The 20,380-nt window shown below is 35.8% G+C and overlaps 1 pseudogene; it reads right to left on the bottom strand.

The window, feature by feature from the left end:
• Nucleotides 1-20,140, bottom strand: part of LOC127163161 (amine sulfotransferase-like) — a 29,841-nt pseudogene extending 9,701 nt beyond the window's left edge.
• Nucleotides 20,141-20,380: the final 240 nt, after the last annotated feature.

The following is a 20,380-nucleotide window of genomic DNA, read 5'->3' as shown; positions in this document are numbered from 1 at the left end:
GTGCTCTTAACCGCATTTCCTGTTTACAGAGGTGTCTACGTCATTACATGTCATTAGCCAACTGAACCATTTATTAATATCACATGTAGATAATTAACGAATTTATAATATATTGTTTAATATTTTATATGTAACAGATATTTAATATCACGAATGAATCGTAGCTTGAACTATGCTCGTAACCGCATTTCCTGTTTACGGAGTTGACTATGTCATTACATGTCATTAGCCAATGAAAGCATTTGTGGGCGGGGCGATGTGTGTAGCCCCGCCCCACGTGCAGCCCCGCCCCGTTCTGCAGGCTGCAGCCGGGTATACTTGGATGTCCTAGACACTTGTGGCCAGTGTTGCCAACTTAGCGACTTTTCAGACCCCCCTGGCGACTTTTTTTCGAAAAAGCGCCTAGCGACAAATCTAGCGACTTCTTGGACAAACCTTATTTAGTTTATGAGACTCTCTGGTACTGCCGCGCGAGCGCAAAGTCGTGCTTTCCCAGCGCGCGCGCTCTCCCTCTCTCTCTCTGCGTCTGCTCTGTTCAGTGAGCGGCAGAGAAGCAGCACTTTCAGATAAAAAAAGATATTCTGATGCTTCTAACTCTATTTTACATGCAAGTATAGCCGAAATCACAGCACAGCCATTGTCTTAATCGTATGTGTATTTTATTTCATTAGACAATGTCGTGATTATGAATCAAGATTTTAGTGCAGATAAATATCTTCGAGAGCTGGTTATGTAGTCCTAATGGGCCGCGTTTCAGTCACTATTTCATATTTACCCCGTTGTCTGACAAAGGAAACCGTAAAATATATCAATATATCTATGAAATATATAAATGAAAACAGTTTTATTGAATTTGGCTGCATTAAATAGCAGTATGTGAGGACAGAGACGCAAGACAATGCGACGTACGCTAATGAGCTAATATGCTAATGAGTGTATGACGTCATTTAGCGACATTTGACGACTTTTCAAGTGGGGTTTAGCTACTTTCCATTGAAAAAAGTTGGCAACACTGCTTGTGGCACATTGGACAAAGATAAGGCATACCAATCTTCAAGTCAATCGGACTAACGATTGCATAATTAAAGCCATTTTCATGGTTTTTAACTCTTACAACGCCACCAAGTGGCCGAACTCTGCATTTTTTCATGTGACCTCAGATTGAACTCTTACGTTTGTATGACCAATAAAATGAAATAATCAAACTGCATTATCTTGATGTTCTTTGAGTTTATTCCTCTTCATATATTGTTTAGTCCAACGCTTTTGGACTTCCAACTTTCTTTAACATGAGGTAATCTCTATTTTATCTCTACATGTACACATAATTTATTGTGAAAGGTTTTGTTATCAGAACAAAGCAATAGCTATCATGTAGTTCTTACAAAAATGGCACTTTATCAATTCATAATTCTAAGACAACATTTTCAAAGAAACTTTAAGTGTTGAGTTGGTGACAAAAAAAATACATTAAATACAAGTAAATGCGTAAATAAAAATAAAAACCCATAAATAATTTAAATTTGCAAATAAACATTAATCGTTGCGATATACAGTTCTTAATGCACAAAGGTATGACAGGTCAAAAGCAGGAAGTGGATGCTTGCTTAGTAATAATAATGAAATTTTGCATAATGTATTATGTTTGGTATAGATTAATATTACGTGTAGATAATTAACGAATTCATAATATATTGTTTATTTTTGTATGTAAGTTAATATCACTAATGATATTCATATATATATATATATATATATATATATATATATATATATATATAGCTTCAGCTGTGCTCTTAACCGCATTTCCTGTTTACAGAGGTGTCTACGTCATTACATGTCATTAGCCAACTGAACCATTTATTAATATCACATGTAGATAATTAACGAATTTATAATATATTGTTTAATATTTTATATGTAACAGATATTTAATATCACGAATGAATCGTAGCTTGAACTATGCTCGTAACCGCATTTCCTGTTTACGGAGTTGACTATGTCATTACATGTCATTAGCCAATGAAAGCATTTGTGGGCGGGGCGATGTGTGTAGCCCCGCCCCACGTGCAGCCCCGCCCAGTTCTGCAGGCTGCAGCCGGGTATACTTGGATGTCCTAGACACTTTGTGGCACATTGGACAAAGGCAAGGCATACCAATCTTCAAGTCAATCGGACTAACGATTGCATAATTAAAGCCATTTTCATGGTTTTTAACTCTTACAACGCCACCAAGTGGCCGAACTCTGCATTTTTTCATGTGACCTCAGATTGAACTCTTACGTTTGACGCAAATATCTAGTTGTAGGTGTTTTAGTGGAAGTGTCTATGGCCCTGACAAATGTTTTGGTGTCCCATTGTGACGGTGAGTCAAAAATTTTTTGTTGTTGTTGTTGTTGATTATTGATATTCACTCTCCAGAGAATCTTTCTGCTCTGGTTTGGTTCTGACTGAGTGAAAAAGAGCTGGTTCACGAAGGTAGGTTTTTCAAAAAAAAAATCAAAATGACCCGAAAATTGCGGCGAATCTGAGGCACGCATTTGTCCGTCGTAAGTCAAGGATTTCAACGATATAAAACACTTAAGCCTACAACAGTTCAGGAGTTATTTTAATCGCTGTACCACCTTCAGACCGATTGGGAAGAGCCTTGGTGACATTAGGCTTGTTTGAGATGAGCAAACTCTGCGCAGAATCGATCACCGGTGATCACCGCAAGATGCATGCCGGTGAGAAATGTGTCCGAGTTACGTCCGCCTTGCTCTGATGTCATGCTGACGTGTGCCAAAAAACTCTCGCGACGGCGAGGCGGCTGTGTCGGATTGAGCAGTCGAGCGCAGTAGCTCTTCACCGACTGCGCTGAAGGAAAACACGATGGGAAACGCCTGAATGACGACACATCTTAAAGCTCATTGGTTCAGACAACCGTGATGTTGCCGTTCTTTTCTAAAATGTTTTATTTTTTAATCTAATATCATGTGGTTATGTGTTTAAATGATGCATGAATATTCCCAAACACTATGCCAGTGCGATCTCTGCGTGAGATATGTCACTGCTGTCATATTTCTATAAAAATCTAAAAAATCTAAAAAATGAAAACATTCTGAATGTGTTTGGAGCATCTGATGTACACAAACACCACTGATGCTCAAACTTCTCTAAAACACGGTTCTTCAGCAAGGATCCATTATAAAACTCGCTGTAAATTAATTTTGACAACTAAATAAATATACTTAACTATGTTCAGAAATATGATGTTGTAGTGATCAGTGCACAGAAAGCACACGTACATGGTTCCTTTGCGCATTAATGATTACAATTGATTACAGTTGTCATCCATCAAAACTTTACTAACGCGACACTGGCTTGCTTTATGCAGCTGAGAGCTGTAGTTTGTGTATCATATGCTCATGCAGCGGTCGGGTGTTTTAAGCTGCCCTTCAGTCTGTATTTCAATCAGTGTGATGGGAAAAAGCTTAAGCTGCTCCCAAACACAGAATACCACAAGAGTGGTAGTTATTTATTTGCAGTTTTAAACATTATTTACTAGGGATGTGAAGTGGAGCGCTAGAAGCAGGTTTTGTCGCTGCCCATGTTAATGAATCAGAGGGTCGGGGTAAATGTGAACGCAGAAAGCAACACAAACAGTCTTTTCAACCACATTATAATCATTATTTCTGTGTTACTGACATTTAAATAATAGAAGTACTGGGATAAAAGTTTGTACTTTGACATTTAAATAAAAGAAAGTATAACACTTGATGTATTGTAAAGTTTGTATCCTCTTCCACCAGGAGGTGTTGTCTACAGTAAAAAAAAGTATGTTAAACGAATCAGATTTTAATAGTCAAACAAGTCTTAATAAAGTGAGACACTGACTCCTTCATTGAATGTTTTTATTTATTTTTTTATTTTGTTTAAATTAATATAGGTTTTTAAAAGACTTAAAACAGTTTGTCAGAACCACTAGTAAATTACATTATTTTGTTTATGTTTCTATTTTTTTCTCCAGAATCAGATTTTAATAGTCAAATCAAGTCTTAATTAAGTGTTGAGACACTGACTTCATTAAAATGAAAGTTTAATTTCATCATTTTAATGTTTTTTATTTATTTTTTTATTTTGTTTAAATTAATATAGGTTTTTAAAAGACTTAAGCAGTGAACAGTTTGTACACAGTTTGTCTCGTGTCTCATCTTGTCTCGTGGGATAAGTGTCTCGTCACACCCCTATTATTTACCGTATTAATCATAAAATTAGTGAATTGAATATATTGCTGGTTCTGTTGTTTTGTGAACACTTCAGTTTGTTTTGGTGTCCAAGTCCCAGATGAAGTGCAATGGTAAGTCTTTCATTCTTTCTTTGAAGATCTGGTCAAACATTTCACTTTGTGCCACAGTGAATGTGTTCTTCCAATCTCCTACTGTGCCTGCAACAGCAAACCCAAACCAATTATAACAACAGAATAAGTGAAGGATACGACCTGTCTACACTTTACAAGACTGCAGTCTTTGAACACTGACCTTTGCGCATGAATTGGGGCTTAAGCAGTTGATCTCCAGGAATAAATACATAGTTTGCCTTCGGGTCCTTCTTCATATTTTTAAAAGTGGACTTCTCCACAATCTGTGCGATAGCAGCGTCATCAAGATTTTTCTCCAAGAACTTGCAGATTTTCTCCACCGCTGTCCTGAGATCCTGAACATGGTGCCACATAATAATGAAGTGACAGTGTAATGAAGGTATAAATAAATATCTTAAATATAGCTGCAAGCAGCGATTACCGGTGTTCAAGCGCTTTAAGACATTTGATCACATTAAGAAAATGACATTGTGTATTATTTAACAAGCCTGTAACCAGCTAATTAAATAAATAAAAAGAGTATTTTTGGCAATTCCAGGTAATTTACCATGGAAATATGATGTTTATTAAAATTTATGGCTATTATAGCACCACTTATGGTCTGATCGCCATAAAACTGTGCATGCTTGTTTAGAATCATCTGCCGCTTGTGCTCATCTGGTTTCTTGACGTTTTGAGTTTTTGTTTAGAATTTATAGACCAATTGCAAGTAGACGTAACAGTGATGTCACTTGCAGCTGCGCGCGCATAGTGGTTGCAGAAAAACACTGGTAGCAAGTGGACGCAAACGGGTAAACTCCATGGAATAAGAGAAACTTGACATATTAGGACCCCTTCCTGAGACTCTTCTCAAAAATAAATATGTGTTGGTGGTGGGGGATTATTTTTCAAAGTGGACAGAAGCGTACCCCCTCCCAAATCAGGAGGCAAAGACCATAGCCAGAGTACTTGTTGAAGAGTGGGTGTGTCGTTACGGAACCCTTAGAAGCCTGCATTCCGACCAAGGTCGAAATTTTGATTCTAACTTGTTTGGGGAATTGTGTCGGTTGCTAGGCATTAATAAGACTAGGACATCTCCATATCATCCTCAGTCAGATGGTATGATTGAGAGGTTTAATCGTACGTTGCTGTCTATGTTGTCTTTTTATGTTGATGACAATCAGCAGAATTAGAATGTCCTTTTGCCTTATGTGATGATGGCTTATAGACGTAGCGTTCACTCCAGTACTGGCTTCACCCCATATAAAGTTTTATTTAGTCAAGAGATGGTTCTGCCTATTGACATCATGATGGATGTCCATGGACAAGAGCAATTTTCAACTGTGAGTGAGTATGTGAAGGGGGTAGCTGAAAGTCTTTCAACAGTAGTGGGGGCAGTGAAAACCATCAGGCTAGGGCCTCGGAACATCAAAAGCTGTATTTTGACTTTAAAGCCAAGTTTCAGTATTATTCAGTGGGTGAGTTGGTGTGGCTAAAGAATAAAGCTAGGAAGAAGGGGGTGAGTCAAAAATTGCAGAAACGATTCAAGGGCCCATATAGGGTTTTAGAAAGGGTATCTGAAGTGTTGTATCAAATACAGCCAGAGGCAGGAGGTAAAGATCATGTGGTGCATTTTAATAAACTGAAACCTTATGTCCTTTCTATGGTTGCAGAGTCTGTGGGTGGCCATACAAGAGCCAAAGCTGATCAGATGATTACATCTGCCCAGACTACAAGAAGGAGAGAAAGGGGTCGAGGCTTTGGGTCTAGCTGGGTGTTTTGACGATCACGGCCACCTGATTTCCCTGTTGCTGTTGGGGACGTCTATTCCTCTGCCTCTTCTGGTGCTACGGAGGGGTTTCGATCGGTTGTTTCGTCTGCTGCTGCTGGATTTACCTGCTTCACCTGTGCTGCCAGCTGCCATTGAGGGCTCTCAAACATCGCAGATTTCTATGGAGGCTGAGGCGTCTCCTGCTTTGACGGAAGTGAACAATTTCTCAAGTCCTCACAGTGACGGCATGGTGTCGTCGGACGTGGACAGGGAATTCCAAAACTATTTTATTCATTCTATATGATTCATGTGCGTTGTTGTTGTCTTCAACTATTAGTGATTTTTGTCTCCCTGAATATAGTATATTGATTGCCTGTGCTGGTTCTTACACATAGGGCATGTGATTTATGCTTGGAGTTTCTAACTACGTGTGCTGTGTATGAAATGCCTCACTATTTAATGTTTGCTGTGAATTTGAAATGTGTGCTCGGGTACTCTTTTAAATGTGTTATTGTGCAATATATTGTGTGCACCTAAACGTTTCTCACAGTGATATTTCTGTGTTGTGCTCTCCTGAACTTTTTCTCAGAGAGATATTTTCTTTCAATCACGATGCAGAGCAGATGAGAAAGTTGGTTTTATCAAGGAAAAATGTTTTACTTCATTTACATTATGTGTAGTATTACTTTATGATGATATTAATCATGCTGTGTGATTAATATATCTATATCTATATATTAATATATCTATATATGTCTATATGCTGTGTGCACCTAAACATTTCTCATAGATCTGAATTGCTATGCAGTGCTGAGGTGGAGGTTGCTTTTAACAGGGCAAAACTAGAAGTAAGTGTTTTACCTTATTTACATTATGTGTTTTATAAGATAATATTACTTTATGATGACATTTATACATTCTGCGTGACATCTGCTTGCTTTAATGGGCGCGCACACTGAACATTCAAGTCTGGAGCGGAAGGAGGTGGAAACTTTCTTTCATGTAAATGACACACTTTTGTTGAATATTTACTTTATAGAAATGGTTTATTGTCTTCAGAAAAAGTCCATTAGCATCTGAACCGTATTGTTAACTATAAGAGGCAAGTTAGGTTAACTATTGACTTGAGCTCTTGTTTATGAAAGTCTGGGCTTTTAATGTCATCTTAATTAACGTGACTTGCTGTTTTGCTTTTTTTTTTTTTATAGGTTTTGCAGGCAATTTGTCATTGGATAAAAGGAAGTAAGCTAATTTATTTAACCTAGAAGTATGCAATGTACGGTTAATCGGATACAAAATTAACATGGAGCGTGAAAATGGGCTGAAGGTACTTTAAAAATGTTTTGACCTTTCATTGTAAACAAATATTGATTCCACTTGTCCTGTGACTTCAGCAGTTTCAGAAAAAAACTTCTATGACACAGGAAAAGTTTGACAAAGCTTATTAAATTACTTTATATGTATCTTTCATAATATATTTAGCCTATATCACCATGCAGCTGTAATTTTCTTTTGCAAAATTATATATGTCTATATACTTTTATGTTTGTTTGCTTGTCAGTTATTTTAAAAGGATTTAAAAATGTAAATTCTGTTATTAAATTGTATTGTTTTGTATATTCTATATATTATTTATTTTTCTTTTCTGCATTTCATAGTTTACTTCTAATAAAACTTCCATGATCCTTTTTATGTTCCAGATTGTTTATGTTCCTCCCTAGAATCTTTCATGCTAATGGCCGTGCACCAGAGTTGGAGCGTATCTCCTGTTGAAGAACATCTCTAGACATTATGAACCACATGACTAGTAAGTAATACCTTAAACATACACTACCATTCAAAAGTTTAAGGGTCAGATTTGTCATGTATTTGAAATAAGTCTTTTATGGCAACAGCTGCTGCATTTATTTGATTAAAATACAGTAAAACAGTAATATTGTGAAATTACCGTTTTTAAATAACTATTTTCTATTTCAATATGTTTTAAAAAGTGATCTAACCTGATTTTGCAGCATCATTATGCTTATACCGTGTCTACACTGGACGTGTGACTTGATCATTAGTCAGTGGTTAAAGGAGAAGTCCACTTCCAGAGCAACAATTTACAAATAATTTACTCACCCCCTTGTCATCCAAGATGTTCATGTCTTTCTTTCTTCAGTCGTAATGGACTGATAATGGACTGATATGGTGCCCCGATTTTGAACTTCCAAAATGCAGTTTAAATGCGGCTTCAAACGATCCCAAATGCGGTTGTAAACGATTCCAGCCGAGAAAGAAGGGTCTTATCTAGTGAAACGATTGGTTATTTTAATAAAAAGAATACAATTTAATGACTTTTTAATGCCAAACACTCGTCTTGTCTTACTCTGCCCTATTTTTGTTCCGGTTCATGACAGTTAGTGTATGTCGAAAAAAAAATCCCATCTCGTGTTGTCCCTCAACTTCAAAAAATGTCCTATATCGCTGTTTTACCTTTTTTGTTAAGGGTGTTTGATCGTCTTTGCATGTTCACTTTGCAAAGACTGGGTCGGTACTTCTGCAGTGATGATTTTGAAATTATTTTTCAAGTTGAGGGAGAAAATACGATTGGAGTGTATTTCAGAACTGTCTTGAGTCAGAATACACAGAGTTCAGGCAGAGCAAGACAAGACAAGCGTTTGGGATTAAAAAGTATTTTAAATTGTATTCTTTTAATAAAAATAACCGATTGGTTCGCTAGATAGGACCCTTCTTTCTCGGCTGGAATCATTTACAACCGCATTTGGGATCATTTGAAGCCGCATTTAAACTGTATTATGGAATTTAAAAATCGGGGCACAATATTAGTCCACTATATTTAGAAAAATGCAGAAATGTTTTCCTCAAAATACAATTTCTTTACGACTGAAGAAAGAAAGACATGAACATCTTGGATGACAAGGTGGTGAGTACATTATCTGTGAATCTTTGTTTTGAAGTGGACTTCTCCTTTAAGGGATGTCTTAATCACAAATTTTTTACTGTGCACTGAATTGTGTGCTCCCTAAATAGCTGTGAGAACCAGGAAGCATCAATGCTCACTACGTTCCCGTTAAGTTCTGAAGCTCAAAATTCACTACAAAATGACATGACTGTTGTGAATTTGACGCATTAGTTCTTTTTTTCCTAGTTTTTTTCTTTTGTGCTACATATCCCACAATTCTTAATCAACTTCATTCAGGGTGAACTCCATATATGGAGCACTACATTACCCATGTTCCCCTGCTTAAGGTCTATAAATAGACCTTACTTCCTTCCTTTGTTCCTTTCTGGTGTTGGTGAGGTGTGGGTGTTTAAATGGGCACCCAACCATGTCCTTTGAGTCCTTTCCTTTGGATGTGTTAAGTAAGTTTGTTTTTCAACTGTATAGTTTGTGTTTAGTTGTTTAATCATTATGTGGACTATGTACAATATTGATGTTTATTGATGAGTTGTTTGTATGATTTTGATTTATTTATTTATTTTTTTTTTATTTTTTTAAATATATATTGTTTGTAGTGACCAAAAACCATCCTGTTTATCCTGGGCATCCACTCCATCATGTTTATCATGGTACTCCTGCATCATGTGAATTCCTGCACTGCATTTGATGTCAGTGGCTAAAGATGTACTATTCTTCACTTAAGTGGTATTAAAGAGAGCAAAGGACTGCGTTTTTTCCAGTGTTTTAATCAGACACCCAACCAAGCTCTACAAGTTTTAACGAACTTTGGATATTTAACAACATATATTCAACAGTGACCGATTTTAAAACACAAACCAATATCACATTTGAGCATAAACGTACATCATTAGACAGGTAATGTCTAATCTAGCTAACATTTACAGTTTATTTATGGCTGAAATCTTGCACATTCACGTAACAAAGTATTCATCATCATGTACTGCAAATAGCATTAAAAGAGATATTCATTTTAATGCTGTATGTGAATATCAGTAGTGATGCTGTACAGTGAGGATGGAAATGGTCACCGGTGTGTAGTGAGCCACTGTCCTTATCAATGTCTGAATTTGTGAACACAATATATCAGTTCACAACCTAGCAAACTATTAAGGTGATTGAGACGCACCCTCTGTATGACAGTGGACCAGTGAGGGTCAGAGTTCAGAAGAACCCCTGACACACTAATTAGTTAATATTCACTCATGAAGAATGAGTATACTTTCATTTGAACAGATATATGCAATATTTGACTCCAGTTCAGTGATGTTATTATTTTCTATTCCCTTTTGGTTGTGTCAGTCACAGCTAAATAAAACCAAAGGCCATTCAGCCACAGATCACTGCATCGTTTGCTGTGTAAGTTTTTTTTATTTTTTAAATGTCAAACACGTTCTCAGTATTTATATGTTTCGGCTTTTATAACCATTTTAGGGATCACTGTTTCAGTACGGTTCTTATGTACTGTCCATTTAACGTTTCAGGAGCTGAATTTTTTTTTAGTACTTGCATAGTTGTTTTAATATTAGCACATGTGTGATGCATATATAGGAAGTGATATAAAACTGTGTTGAAAATTCTAGAAAATTGTTCTCATGCTGTAAGTCAGTTCCCATTCTTTTGTTTATTTGTTTGTTTGTTTGTTTTTAACATTTACATTTTGGTTCTTGTTTTCTTTCTCATTTTAGATGCTGGAGAAAAAGCAGCCAGGCTAAAGCATTTAAAGTGGAAACTTTTGTCGTGGCTCAAAAATCCAGCATTGGGATAGTGGAAGGAGCAGAAGAACCAGAAGATCAGAGATCTACTGATGCCCCTGAGGGAACCATTTAACTGTGTTATTTAAACCCAAAATTTTCAGCACTCACCTTCATGTCTTTCCAAACCTGTAAAACTTTTGGTCATCTTTGAAATTTAAATGTAGATCTTTTTAATGAAATCTGAGAAATTTCTGTCCCTCTATTTCACAGTTTATGCAACTACCACTTTCAAGCCTCAGAAAGGTAGTAAAGACAGCATTAAAGTAATCCATGTGACTCCAGTTGTTTAACCTTAATTTTATGAAGTGGTGTGAATGGTTTATATGCATTGTATTTTTATTCACGCATAGAAAAAAAAAAACTTATGGTGCTTTTGTGAAATGCGTTGGAGGTACCTAATTTATGAATAAAGATGTAATTTTGTTGTTGCTGTTTTTTGCGTACACAAGACATCTGTCAAAAATATCTTTATTTGCATTCTGCACTAAAGTTTCTTATGGGTTTGGAGTGACATGAGTGTAAGTAATTAATGGCAAAATTAGCATTTTTTTGGGTGAGATGTGTTCTAATGTGGTTAGAATTGGTCATTGATGTGTTTTATAAACATTTTCAGTATTTCAAAGATTATTGTTTTGAAAAATTAGTTTGAAATAAATACTGCTCCTTTGAAAGTTCTATTTGTAGAATACTGAAAGTGTTTTCCACAAAAAATATTGGGCAGCACAACTGTTTTCCACACTGATAATCAGAAATGTTTCTTGAGCAGCAAGTCATATTAAAAATGTTTTCTGAAGGGTCATGTGACACTGAATACTGGAGTAATTATGACGAAAATGTAGTTCACATGAATAAATTACCTTTCACAATGTATTCATATAGAAAACATAGTTACATTGTATACTTTTACTGTTTTTACGGTATGTTTAATCAAATGCATGGTTAATTCGTGATCAGGAAAGTGTTTTTTTACTTGAAAGATATATTTAATGTGTCAATAAATGTTTTAGTATTCATTTGTGAATTGTCTTATTTTGAATATGAGAAATATAATCATGAACTTACGGTTGAAATTCGGCCTGAAAAAGACGTGTTTTTAACTTTCACTTTACAACCACATTTAGACGTAATTTGGACGTCTTTTTACAGACGTCTTTTCGTCTTTCACTTTTCAACCAAATTTTCACGTTGTTTAGACGTCTGGCATTGTCGTCTTTTCGACGAGTTTTTGCTGGGTGGGAAAAACGTCATCCCGGTTTCGGATATGTAAGATTATCCCACTGTCTAACGCCAATTTCGTTGAATAACAGTGCTTATCGCTGGGTGACAAGCTCTTGTAATATGTGAATAACATTTTGAAAATGACATCTAAGCAATATAATCTATATTATATATACTCTTTTTAAATCTAAGTATTTTGTGCCGTATCCTTAATTATCAATTATCTAGCCGTAAAGGCGATCTCTCCCGGATTTTCTGCAACCAGCTGGCCAAACTTTGCATTTTTTTTCATGTGATCTCCGACCCTGACAAATGTTTTAATGTCCCTTCGTGACGGTGAGTCGAAAGTTCCACTTTTGTTTGTTTTATCTTTGATTATTGATATTGAGATAATATTGAGATAATCTTTCTGCACTGGTTTGGTTCCGACTGGGTGAAAAACCTGTTGGCAGGGTGACCATCGAAACGAATGCATGCATTTTGCCTGTCTTGAGCCAAGTATTCCAGTGATATAAGACACAGTTGTCTTGACTAACGGTTTAGAAGTTATGAGCGATTTCATACTTTTTAGCCTTGGTGACGTTGTAGATGGTGTAAGTACTAGCATCCAAGTTTCAAGTCCCTTCGACTTAGAGTTTGGTCTGTCCAATCATTTTTAGGGGAGAATGCTGATCCTTGGACATTTTAACAATTACAATAGGGTTTCAGGGCTACGCACTTCAGCCCCTAAATATTCTGTATTAAACAACATTGTGTAAATGCTTTTCTGACATATAAGGCTGTGATTACTCACCATGACCATGTCCTCATATGACAGGAAAAGGATGTTGTACTGGTCTCTTTTAGTGTACCACTCTCTGACATGATCAAACCAAGATGCTGCGCCAACTAAATTGTGAGGTATGAATTGATAATAATAATTAATTCTGTTTAAAGTGTTTTAATTGTATCGTGTTAAAAATATTTTAATGTGCTGTAAATGTTACCATTTCCTTCTAGATACTGCTGCAGAAAGTCTTCAAAGCTCTTGGGCGTTTTGAGCTTGGCCCAGACGCGGCTAAATTGATAATATGACACTGCATTGTCTTTTGGATTTCGAAACACATACACGATCTGTTATTTAAAAGACATGAAGAGCAGTGAGGCTTAGACCAAACCAAAACTGATCTAAAATTTTATTTTACAACCAAATAAGTGGCAGACATTGACTTTGCTCACACAAAATAATGCATTATTTTTGAAGTAGTTATTCGTTTTACAAATACTTAACTTTGCTCTCTTGTCCTTAAGCCCTGGTGGCATCAGTGTGGGTGTGAGATGGGAGGAAAATAACCGTGGAGACGGGCGCAAGGAGTAGTCAGACCAGCCTTCGCGATACTCTAACCAAGGCATCTTCTCAAGATTGTTGGCAAAGTTTGTTTTGTCTGTGGGATCCTCACACATTAAAGTGATGATGTTCTGTGCCCATATTGTACCTGTATAAATTTTGTTCAGTATGTTACAACCAAAGAAATTACACACACTTCTTTATGGTTAACAGCAAACTCAATCTATATGTGCTTTTTTTTTTTCTCATAACATTGCCATGCAGACAAGTTACTGTACCGTTAAAGGTTTTCACAGTAAAATGTGAAACTTCTGTCTCCTGTCTTTTTAACAGAATCTGTAATCAGGGCCCCTCCTTGATGAAACCCAGTATAAGAAATTGATTTATGTCAAGAAAAACACATTTTTAAACTGAAAGATTGAAATATTTCTTATTCATACCTGACTTGGGATACGTCACCAAAAACACATCACTGTCACGAATCTCAAAATGCTGAAGAGAGTCGATGTACTCCACCGTGGTTTCACCTTTTATAAAAACATGGCCCCTATATTTATACAGATAGTCATTAAGACTTTCCATTATGCTGCACGTCTATCCACCTGCAATGCGGAGAAACCTTTGGAATCAGTGAAGAAGCAGAATTTGTGCAACAAGTGACGTTAATCTCTTTATTCAGCCCAGTATGAATGTTAATAATTAATCATGATAAAAGAGTAATATAGAGTCCATACTGTGTATGGGCCATTCTACAGAATTGGTGCAAACTTCTGTCCCACAACCAAAAACACATTTAAAAAGCATTACATATGCTGTTAATAATTTAATTAATTTATTAAGTTATATAATTTTATTTATTTAAATTAATAATTACATTTTCTCCACTGCTGTCCTGAACATGGTGCCATACATCTAAATAATAAAACTCAATAGTGCCAACTAGTGGCCATGTTCTTACAGACCTTTAGGACCATGAGATGAACCAAAGTCACTTAAGGGCAAACCTGCAACCATTAGCCAAAAAACATAACGGCTAATGCTAACGCTGCGGCCTTGGCTGTCGATGGAGGAGAGGCTTCAGTATGCTGAATAAACAGCTTTTGTGAGAAAATAGCATATCATTTAATGAAGTGACCACCTGCTCGCTAATCTTCAATATGTTTTACACTAAATATATATATATTGGTAAAGAAATTATAGAAATTAATACTTTTATTTAGCAAGGAAGCTTTAAAGTGATTATAAAGACATGAAACAAATGATTTCTATTTCAGAGAAATGTTGTTATTTTGAACTTGGGCAGCAAGAAACCTGAAACTGAAAATTCTACTCAGCTGTTTTCAACATAATAATAATAAATGTTTTGAACAGCAAATCAAAATATTAGAATGATTTCTGAAGGATCATGTGACTGGAGTAAAAATATTTCAAAATTTTACTGTTTTTGCTGTACTTTGGATCAAATAAATGCAGGCTTAGTGAGCAGATGAGACTTATTTAAAAACATTAAAAATCTTACTGTACAAAAACTTTTGACTGGTACTGTACAAATAAACCTCATAAGCCTGGTGTATTTTCGATGTATCTTAATTAATTAAGTAATTGCTTATTAATTGTGTATGGATAATTGAGTAGTAGCTGCTTAAGTCCAGTAAATATTGAAATATTACTAACAGTACAGAGGTTATTATTTATACTTTTAAATATAATATATAATATAATAAATAAATATAATAAATATATAATAAAAATAAATACTTTTAAAAAAATCACTAAAGATTTCATAGCAAAAAGGCGTGTACCACAACAGGAAGGATGGGTGTAATAATAAACAAGAATTAAGACAAGAATTAAACTAAAATGCCTTTTACTTTCTAAAAACAGTATAATCAAGCAGATGCGAGAAAGGCATGTAGTATCATACAGTAGGCTTCACAGGTTTTTTTTTTTTTTTTTTTGGAAATCATTATACATTTTTTAGGATTTTTTTATGACTAGAACAGCATTCATTTGAAAAAGAAACATTATGAATCTCTTTACTTTCACTTCAAATCAATTTAATGCATCCTTGATGAATAAAAGTATTATTTCTTTCAAAAAAAAAAAAAAAGAGAGAAATGTCTTCAAATTCAAATCTAGTTATCATTGCAGTAAGTTTTGGGAGTTCATTTTTAGTATATCTCCTATCCTGTCTTGCAGAGATGGACTAAAAATGAACTCCCAAAACTTACTACCAGATTCTGGAAGATAAATTCTTGTAAGAGAGGTACAAGAGGATGTGAAAATGGTCCTTTAAGAGTCACTCTCAACTTATCTGTCTTTGAAGTCTATAAAAAACAGTCTTCATGTATTTCAAAACACTTCAGCATATTATTATTATTATTATTAAGCCGAGGGTAATTTTTTAGGATTTTTTTTTACCCAAGCAAAGTCTCTGACAATCTGACACCTTCTGGAGACTCTAGGTAGGTTTCTGTTTTGGAAAATGGTAGCGCTGGAGACTAAATGGTTCCTGATGGTTTCACACCTGATTCTTCACCTTAATTCTTAATTCTTTTGCAGTTACATGTGTCTTTTCTTCTGCACCTTTTTTTTTCTGACTTTGCTGACCCAATGATCAATTTCGTCATGCCTTAACTCTACAAATTCTAGTATTATATTAGTATTGCATCCTTCTCATGGGCATTTAAAATTTTTTGATATTTCAGTTAAATCTACTTAAAGTTACATTTTTGGGGCTCATTTTATCTGTAAAAGAAAATGTGCCTAATAATTATACAGACCTGAATATAAGGAGTTTTTCACTTCCGGCAATTAGGACAATTCAAGGACAGTTATATATAACTTATAAATGATTAAATACAAAATTAATAGTACTTATGAGTTTGGAATTGGTAAAATGTGCTTATGCAGGCACTGTATGTAATTATTTTAAAAAAATAGATGTTCTTTTTTGCTAACATACTTTGCAAAAATGTCACTGCAAATGTAAAGCTCAATTATACAGTAACTTTAAATAAGCACAAGCCAACCTGCCATACCAAACAAGACCACATGGAGATGCCAAAGGACTGCATATAACCACTATATGGATCCATTCAGAATCACTAAACACACAAAAATACAACTAAAAAATGAAAACATTCTGAATGTGTTTGGAGCATCTGATGTACACAAACACCACTGATGCTCACAAACTTCTCTAAAACACGCTTCTTCAGCAAGGATCCATTATAAAACTCGCTGTAAATTAATTTTGACAACTAAATAAATATACTTAACTATGTTCAGAAATATGATGTTGTAGTGATCAGTGCACAGAAAGCACACGTACATGGTTCCTTTGCACATTAATGATTACAAATGTCATCCATCAAAACTTTACTAGCGCGACACTGGCTGCAGTGGTCGGGTGTTTTGTGCTGCCGTTCAGTCTGTATTTCATACAGTGTGATGAGAAAAAGCTTAAGCTGCTCCCAAACAGAGAAGAAGAATACCACAAGAGTGGTGGTGCTGGTATTTATTTATTTACATTTTTAGATGTTATTTACCATATTAATCATAAAATTAGTGAATTGAATATTGGCAAAACATGCTGGTTCTTTTGTTTTGTGAATACTTTCAGTTTGTTTTGGTGTCCAAATCCCAGATGAAGTGCAATGGTAAGTCTTTCATTCTTTCTTTGAAGATCTGGTCAAACATTTCACTTTGTGCCACAGTGAATGTGTTCTTCCAATCTCCTACTGTGCCTGCAACAGCAAACCCAAACCAATTATAACAACAGAATAAGTGAAGGATACGACCTGTCTACACTTTCCCAAAAATGTAATCTTTGAACAGTGACCTTTGCGCATAAATTCGGGCTTAAGCAGTCGATCTCCAGGAACAAATTCATAGTTTGCCCTCGGGTCCTTCTTCATATTTTTAAAAGTGGCCTTCTCCACAATCTGTGCGATAGCAGCGTCATCAAGATTTTTCTCCAAGAACTTGCAGATTTTCTCCACCGCTGTCCTGAGATCCTGAACATGGTGCCAAATAATGAAAGGCCAGTGTAATGAAGGTATAAATAAATATCTTAAATATAGCTGCAAGCGGGGATTACCGGGGTTCAGCACATTAAGAAAAAGACATTGTGTATTATTTAACAAGCCTGTAACCAGCTAATTAAATAAATAAAAAGAGCGTTTTTGGCAATTCCAGGTAATGTACCGTAGAAACATGATATTTATTAACATTTATGGCTACTATAGCACCACTTATGGTCCCATCGCCATACAACTGTGCATGCTTCTTTAAAATCATCTGTCGCTTGTGCTCATCTAGTTTTGTGACGTTTTGAGTTTTTGTTTAGAATTTATAGGCTTTTGGGTATATTTGGCCACGCCCCTTTTCCCAGATTTTCCTGTTATAACCAAGGGTAAAATTTATACACAGATACACAGATGTCCTTGGACACTTGTGGTACACGGGACAAAGATACAGCATACCAATTTTCAAGTCAATCGGACTAACGATTGTATATGTAGATTATTGATATTCACTCTCCAGATAATCTTTCTGCACTGGTTTGGTTCCGACTGGGTGAAAAACCTGTGGCAGGGTGACCATCGAAACAAAGGCATGCATTTTGCCTGTCTTGAGCCAAGTATTTCAGTGATATAAGACACAGTTGTCTTGACTAACGGTTTAGAAGTTATGAGCGATTTCATACTTTTTAGCCTTGGTGACGTTGTAGATGGTGTGGGTACTACATCCCTCCAAGTTTCAAGTCCCTATGACTTATGGTTTGGTCTGTCCAATCATTTTTAGGAGAGAATACTGATCCTTGGACATTTTAACAATTACAATAGGGTTTCAGGGCTACGCACTTCAGCCCTTAAATATTCTGTATTAAACAACATCCTGTAAATGGTTTTCTGACATATAAGGCTGTGATTACTCACCATGACCATGTCCTCATATGACAGGAAAAGGATGTTGTACTGGTCTCTTTTAGTGTACCACTCTCTGACATGATCAAACCAAGATGCTCCGCCAACTAAATTGTGAGGTATGAATTAATAATAATTAATTCTGTTTAAAGTGTTTTAATATGTTAAAAATATGCTAATGTGCTGTAAATGTTACCATTTCCTGTTAGATATTTCTGCAGAAAGTCTTCAAAGCTCTTGGGCGTTTTAAGCTTGGCCCAGACGTGGCTAAATTGATAATATGACACTGCATTGTCTTTTGGATTTCGAAGCACATACACGATCTGTTATTCAAAAGACATGAAGAGCAGTGAGGCTTAGACCAAACAAAAAAATCTAAAATTTTATTTTACAACCAAATAAGTGCTAGACATTGACTTAATGTCTGCCATATAATGCATTATTTTTGAAGTAGTTATTCGTTTTACAAATACTTAACTTTGTTCTCTTGTCCTTAAGCCCTGGTGGCATCAGTGTGGGTGTGAGATGGGAGGCAAAGAACTGTGGAGACGGGCGCAAGGAATAGTCAGGTTGGCTTTTACAGTACTCTAACCAAGGCATCTTCTCAAGATTGTTGGAATATTTAGTTTTGTCTGTGGGATCCTCACAAATTAAATTTATGATGTTTTGTGCCCATATTGTACCTGCAAAAATATGGTTCAGTATGTTACAACCAAAGAAATCACACACACAGATCTTTATCGTTATCAGCAAACTTAATGAGGAAGACTGGGATCAGTTGTCATGCCAGTTACTTGTTGTGTTTGCTACTAGTGCAGTATCTTAGCATCTATTAGATTTTGCGTCAAAGTCTGTTTATCTACTTTATCTCTTTTTTGCCATAAGATTAACATGCGCCTATATAGACAAATGACTGTAGCCTTAGAGGTTTTTACAGTAAAATGTGAAACGCCTGGTCTCGTCTTGATAACAGAATCCGTAATCATAGCCCCTCCTTAATGAAACCCAATATAAGAAATGTATGATGATTTTGTCAAGAAAAACACATATTTTAAACTTAAAATATATCTTAAAGGGGTCATCGAATGCCCATTTTACACAAGTTGATATGATTCTTTAGTGTCTTAAAAAGTCTGAAAAGTCTATAATATACTTTGGTTAAAAATTCTCAATGGTAGTGTAAAACAACACCCTTTTTACCTTGTCAAAATCAGCTCTGCAAAAATCATCTCATTCTGGTCGAGGCTGCTTTAAATGCAAATGAGCTCTGCTCGCCCCGCCCCTCTCTTCTCTCTGTGGAGTGATGAGCCTTTAATTTACTTTAGCCACATTAGCCGCTGAACTTGCTAACTGGCTTACATGCCTGCTCCGGCATCAAAACATGGAGGTTGGACTGTTACAACTGATCTGAGGTAAGACGCTCATGTCAATCAGCTATCGTGGAAGCGGCCTCTGTCGGTGTGACACCACAACAACAGGCATCTGAGAACGGCTCGATTTGAAAAAGGGGATATTATTTTTACAGATTAATTAAAAACCACTGCATGGATTTTTATCATTATAGGGTAGAATTGTACATACACTGCCAACACACATTAATGTTCAAACAACATGTAAAAGTGAACATCCGATGACCCCTTTAATCTTACCTGACTTGGGATACGTCACCAAAAACACATCACTTTCATGAATTTCAAAATGCTGAAGAGAGTCGATGTACTCCTCAGTGATTTCACCTTTTAGAAAAACATAGCCCTTATATTTACACAGATAGTCGTTAAGACTTTCCATTATGCTGCACTTCTGTCCACCTACAATGTGAAGAAACCGGCAAAAGCAGATGACCTTTGGAATCAGTGAGGAAGCAGAATTTAGTGTGCAAAACATGACGTCAACCTGTTTCTTCAGCCCAGAATGGATGTTAATAATTATTTATGATGATAGAGTAATATAGAGTCCATGTTATATAAACTGTGCTCAAGTAGAATTATAAGGTTATAGTTATCAGTGTGCAGAGAGCCCATATACACAGTTCGTTTGCGGATTAATAACTGATAACAGTTGTCATCTATCAA

The sequence above is a fragment of the Labeo rohita genome, chromosome 3, assembly GCF_022985175.1.
Source record: "Labeo rohita strain BAU-BD-2019 chromosome 3, IGBB_LRoh.1.0, whole genome shotgun sequence".
Classification (NCBI taxonomy): domain Eukaryota; kingdom Metazoa; phylum Chordata; class Actinopteri; order Cypriniformes; family Cyprinidae; genus Labeo; species Labeo rohita.
The sequence above is the reverse complement of the archived record's forward strand: the minus strand, read 5'-3'. Positions and strand labels throughout refer to the sequence as shown.